This window comes from Nelumbo lutea, chromosome 2 (genome assembly GCF_056320005.1).
Source record: "Nelumbo lutea isolate HS-2025 chromosome 2, American lotus-T2T, whole genome shotgun sequence".
Taxonomy (NCBI): Eukaryota; Viridiplantae; Streptophyta; class Magnoliopsida; order Proteales; family Nelumbonaceae; genus Nelumbo; species Nelumbo lutea.
The window spans coordinates 24700598-24706958 of NC_142685.1; positions in this window are offsets into that span (position 1 = coordinate 24700598).

A 6361-nucleotide genomic window follows, 5' to 3' on the forward strand; every position below is an offset into this window, starting at 1 on the left:
TACTAGGTAAGCACACTGGGTAAGCACCCAATAATTATTCTCATAGCTCTCTCAGAAATTTGCTTTGAATCATTTCATGGGTAGCCCAGGGGAATTATTCGAAGATATTCCTTCAAGGTTCTCCTTTGTTCTACTACTACTCATTTCATAACGATTCAAGTATCTTTTTATAATTTTCTTGATTCTATATATGTTTTATTTCCTATATGTTCTAATAACGAATGGAGACCAAATCAGCCCCCCACAACTTCCCACAGCACATCCCTACCATGTATTGGGAACATCTCCTGATGATAATCCCAGAAATGATGATGTCATCATCAGGAGATGTTCTCAATACACGGCGGGAATGTGCTATGGGACGTTATGAGAGGCAATCTTGTGGGGGCTGATTTGAACTCGAACGAATGGGGATCATTATTTGGTGCAGTGGTAAAATCTCGAGCAAACAAGAGTGAAAAACAAGGGTTTGAATCTGAAAGTGATAGGCTTTGTCCGAATTAAAAGAAGCCAAAGGTTTAATCTGTATCCAAACAACCCTTATAAGATCTTGTATAGCCAGAACCAGCATTGGATAATTTTAGAATAAGCAATATCCTGAGGTTTATCTACTTTCCATGTTCATTTCTTTTTGATCAACACATAGAATTATAAATAGACATTCCTAATCCCAACTTATCCCCTCTAAAAAAATCAAGTTGGGTTAATTTAGGGGTGTCAATGAAGCAGTTTTGGGTTGGACTCCATCCAAATCAAAATCCATTTGGATGGATTGGATGAACCAATAAGACATATTGAATTTGGACGGATTGGACAGACTAATATGACATATTGGATTGGATCTGGTCTGTTTATAATGAATTTATATTAGGTTGAGTCAATATCTGGTCCATTGATAGACGATAAAAACATAGGTGTCAATGGACCAGGTTTGAATTGAAACAAATCTAAATTAACAGGAATTTGAACAGATTGAACAGTCTTTGGACCGGTCCAAAATATTCATTGGATTAGATTGGACCAGGCCCATTTTATAATGGACTCGCATTGGACTGGACCGGATTAGACCAAATCCATCCAATTGACACCCGTAGGTTAATTGGGTTTCGAATTGGCCCATTCCTAGTTGTATATTTAAGGTTCATACACAGATTTACCTTCATATACTAATAAATATATAAGAGCATATACTAATATAAGATATTTGGGTTTAACTATTTTGACCTGTACAGAATCCACGGCAAGCATCTGCTCCATATAATATAGATTTTGTTTACATTTCATAAATCTGTTTGCATGGCAATACAATTTTGTTTTTCTTGCCTTCTATAGGCTCAGTTTGGAAAGAGTATAAATACAAATATGTACAATACAAAATGAAAAGTTTTGCACTCTACATATTTGTATTTGTACTCCTTCCAAACTAAGCCATAAGAAAAATTTGATAGTGAAATACACTCAAAAATTGGACGGACTAAAGTGTAATATAAAATATGCTGATGATAGCTTCAAAGAGAGTGAGTGCTTCCAAGTTAGGCAGGCTTGGATTTGAGCATTTCTTATATTGTGAAGGGCCCATCCTGAGGCCCCGGGTCCAATGCAGTGGAAATTGGTCAAATTAGCTATCAGATACATGGAGGCCTTAAATCACAAAAGGACAAGACATGACAACTCCAAAACCCCATATATTCTGACAAAAATAAATTCACATTTGTTATTTGTTTACAGTGCAAAACTGAATTGGAGAAAAATTTTGCGTCCAGTTTAACTTTACATATGGTTAAGGTTTGCACTTTTATTTGATACGAGACAAAGTCAAATTTGAAGCAAAAACAAATCAGTTGCGTTTAGCAGATTTGCACTCTCATACATTTGCATCAGTGCAAATTTCATTCAGCATATTTGTACTCTCATTTATTTGCACTGCACTTTTTGATTCAAGACTCCTTACCCACATAATAAGCCATCAAGTCAAGTCACTAACTATTCTTTAAGCCTTTAAACTTACCCCAAGTTGAAGGCAGCCCTTGTTTATATATGTGCCAAGTTGTTGATTTTTCATCATCATCATCATCTCATCATCATCGTCATCATCATCATCATCATCATCATCATCACCATCACGTATGAAATGAACTCTTAAATAATTTCTTGTTACTTCAAACCATGTCCTCTTTGATTTGTCATTGGCCCTTCTAACCCCTTCAGCTTTAACAGATTGTTTCTTTTTATGGATGCTGTAGATGGTTTTTATATGAACGTGATCAAATTATCTTAATCGACTTCAAATTGTTTGTTAATTAAAAATTAAATTACCTACTGGCTATTATTGAAAAGCCTACCATATCTTTGGCCTTTTCCTAAAAATTGAATTGCATTCTACAATCAAACCGCAAGTATTCGACAAAATAGAACAAGATTGAAGTTTGTGAGCTTGCTATATCCATAAGGAGGGATATTATAAAATAAGAGGAACCAAGTGATGGCTCAGTTGGTAGATTCTTTAGCTAGTTGTAGGAAAGACCTGGAATCAAATCCAATTGTCATTAGGGTTTAGGGTTTGATGGGTATTGGAGGATGGACTACCCTTTTGTATGGCCCATGAAAAGAGAGAGAGAAAGAGAGAAAGAGAGAAAGAAATAAGAGGTCTTTCACATTAGGAAAATTTCTCCATACTATTTGCTTTTTTATATGGGACATATCACCATCAAGACTTCAAGTTGCACTATGGGTGCTAATTGTCAGCTATATTAAATCTGGTTTCACTAAAGTTTCCCCCTCATGTGCAGGCCCCATTAAATCGTCATCCTATTTGAGATGCTATTCATCATCATCATCATCATCATATAAGTCTTGTCCCAACCACATGGGGTCAGTTACACATCCTTTTTCGCCATTCAATTTTTTTAGTGCCACATTTAATCATTCCTATTACTTCCACCCAAGTTCTTTTCAGTCTGTCCCTCTTCTAGTCTCTTCAACTTGTAACAAATCATTTTTTCTAGTAGGTGCATATGAGATGTTATTGTCACCCGGAATTTAACTTGGTTTTTGGCCAACAGAAAAAACAAAAGGGAAATTGAGAGACACCTGAAAACCTCAGAGATAAACCCAACACAATCTCTCTATCCTCTTAGTTCCTTTTTCCCTCAAGGATAAACCCATTGGTCGTTTTCTCCTTCATGAGAATAATAATAGTGAGAATCTGATCATGCTTCCCTTTGTAGCTACATAAGTGCCAAAGAAGAAAGAAGAAACCAACTTTGGTTACCATGGAGCTGACATGCAATGCAGTAATGAACACTTCACTAATCCAGATAGAACCTTCCTTATAGATTGCTGTCTTGGTTGCGCAGACCATCCCTTCACATAAGCAAAATACATAGTGGATATATATGTCCTCCTTAGCCCCATACCTCTCTGTTTTTCTTCACTTTTGGCCTTTGAATGATAGTTTCATCTTTCCTTTCTCAAGATTTCAACCGGTGGGCTTATTTGTCTAAGCTTATTTTCACTCAGCAGAAGGTTGGGCTTAATATTTTCCAACCCGATCCAACTCACCCTTCTACTAAAAAACCAAGTTCTGTTGCCTGGACCTGTTCAGTTTTTTCTGATCCTAGATAGACTGATCCCAACTTGGAATAATGGTAAAATCTTGGACTGGCAAGCATGAGAACACAGGTTTGAGTTTATGGGCGACCACTTTGTGCCAAAAAAAAAAAAGGTCAAATGCTAAGACAGTGCTCAGTCTACCCTCCGAAGGCCCAAATAGCTGGGTCCAACATTGGGCAATGACCTTTTTTCATAGACCGATTCTGTTCCAATTTTAATTTGGGTCAGCTGAGATGTACCAAACTGATCCAAACCAATGCATCTGTCCTAACAAACAATGCAATCTCCCCACCTCAAAAGACACACCAATGTGGGGGTGGTATGCAAATCAGGGGGTGGTGGAGTCCAGTGGAGGGGAGGCACCCACACCCCACACCATATCCATGCTTTAAAAATCCACAAAATCTCCATATATTTTCCACTTATATTTTGGCCCCATCCATGTTTGTTTGACCCCCTTATTAGCTTTTGGCTCCCCAAGAAAATAAATCAGGGCATCCGCCCCTGATGCAAACATATCACCAAATGGATTGACAATGTACACAATCAAGTTCTTAAATTTTGGAAAATTCAACCATTTTGGACCCTACATCTGAAATGATTTTGTTTTGAAACTTTGGACGATATTTTTATGAAAATTTGTTATTTTTAAAAATATTTATTAATTTTAATACAGAAGTCTGAAACCCCAAAGTTTCATTTTGAAATGCACCCAAAGCTTTTCATATCTATTCGACTATTTTGAAATATTTCATGAGATTTTGCAAGAATTTAGTAAAAGCATGATCATAATTCATGGATTTAAAGTGGTTTTATTGTTAGAGGTATAATATATGGGCAATGATCATGTAGGAATGGTCATTGTGACTCCATAAGTAAACTCTGTGAGCCCACCAAAATTGAGACACGCTTGGAAGTATTAGTTTTAAATGCCTTTGGTGCAATTAGTGATAAAGATGGTAGAGATTACACCATTCACTGACTGAATCACACTTGGTTGAAGGATTTCTTCTACAAGATGCTCGGTTTTGTCATATCTAGTTCTCTCTCATTATCACCAAGGAGAGGGAGATGGGGGCTTTTCTTGCCTTTAAGAGTTAGGTGGGCCATGGGCCACAAACTTTAATAAAATCTAGGTCCATCATTGACTAATGCTGCATTTGTGGTGTCATGATGCGGTATTCTTCAACATTATTGTTAAAGATTTAACAATCCACTTATCCACTCCACATTCAGTTCTCTGCTTTAATAAAAATGGGTTTATTCCAAATTAGTGATAGTTTCTTTCGTTCTTTCTTTTTAAGATTAAAAGTTGTTGGGGGAAAATATATAGCCACGTGGAAAATGGCGCTTTCCACATGGCAGAGACTCTCACATGAGACAGTGCCCTTTCATAAATTTGTACATCAGACTGGAATCCCTACCCAACTTGCATTCTCATGAACGTCAGTCGATCCAATGGTCAAAAAGTGCTGCTTTAAGTAAGGGGACCCTCATTGGTTCCTGACCCTTTTGGACCGTCAATAAGCTTTCCATCTGTAAGGCTCCAAGGTCTTTGTAGCTCACCCTATCTAAACAGGGACCGTAGGCCCAGCAAAAAAAAAAAATCAACATATGGCCTGGTCCCCTATATACTGTTAATGAGGGGCCTCTCACGTGAGGGGGAAGTTTTTACCGGTTGATTGGTATCCAATGGAAACATATTCCAATAAAATGTGGGGTATCCGTGCTGAATGGATTCCAATCTGGTGCTTTAAAAGTTTTCCCCTGATGTGAGTTGAGGGCCCCTTATTAAATTCCCACGCATTAACAATAGCACAAACAGTCTTGTACACGTCCTTCTTACTTTATAGGGCCAATGACAATCACATGTCAATCGAGCTGTTGAGAATCAAGGTAACTCAACTTCCTCTTAGCCAAGCCTAAGCTCACTTTTACAGATCAACTGATCAAGCTAGAAGTTGAGCTCCTCATTTTCTTCTTAATTCCTCTGAAGGGTTTATTGACTTGGGCTTTGTAGGATCTGTATTGCATGCAGGCTTGTGTGCTGTTGCTGTTTCCATGATCGAATGGTGGAAGAAGTTTGATGAACAGATTGTATAGAGCTATAGCTTATACATTCTCTCAGGCTGTAAAGGCTTAGGTCAAATAAAGTTCTAGAAACCCACCAAAAAGAAAAGAGTTCTAGAAGATGCATGCACGTTCATGGCATCAACCTTAGCTGCAGCCTGCAGGGTAGATTTCAACTTAGTAGTCTTATGGCCCAAAGGAGAAAAGGAAGGCATTTTCTTACTTTTATTCGAAGAAGAAACAGATGAATTAAAATCAGTTGTTCTTCAGAGGACAGAATCCATGCTGAAATCAATAGCCAATCTGAGCTGATATTTTGGTCCCATTCCCAATATGAAAATCCATTGCACCAGTCAGGTCTAATTGCAACCTTCATATCATCTGTTAGATGTTCCAAAAGGCCCACAACTCCATAGTGGTCCTTAAATGAGTCAATGTCTTCAACTTGTAGTTTCCTTTATTAGAAGAATGCTTCGGGGAGGTCATGGGCGGTCTGTATTGATGGGCATATTTGCTTAAATAGAGGGCACCAACAATGGTGGCAGTGGGCCACTAAACTGTATTTTGGGGTTTACAAAGTGAAAGAAGGTATTTGCTTTTGGAGGTCATAGTTAAATGTAGAACTAAAATTAAAGATGGAACTTTGACAAGAGAAGATTGGGGTTGAGACCACACCTCA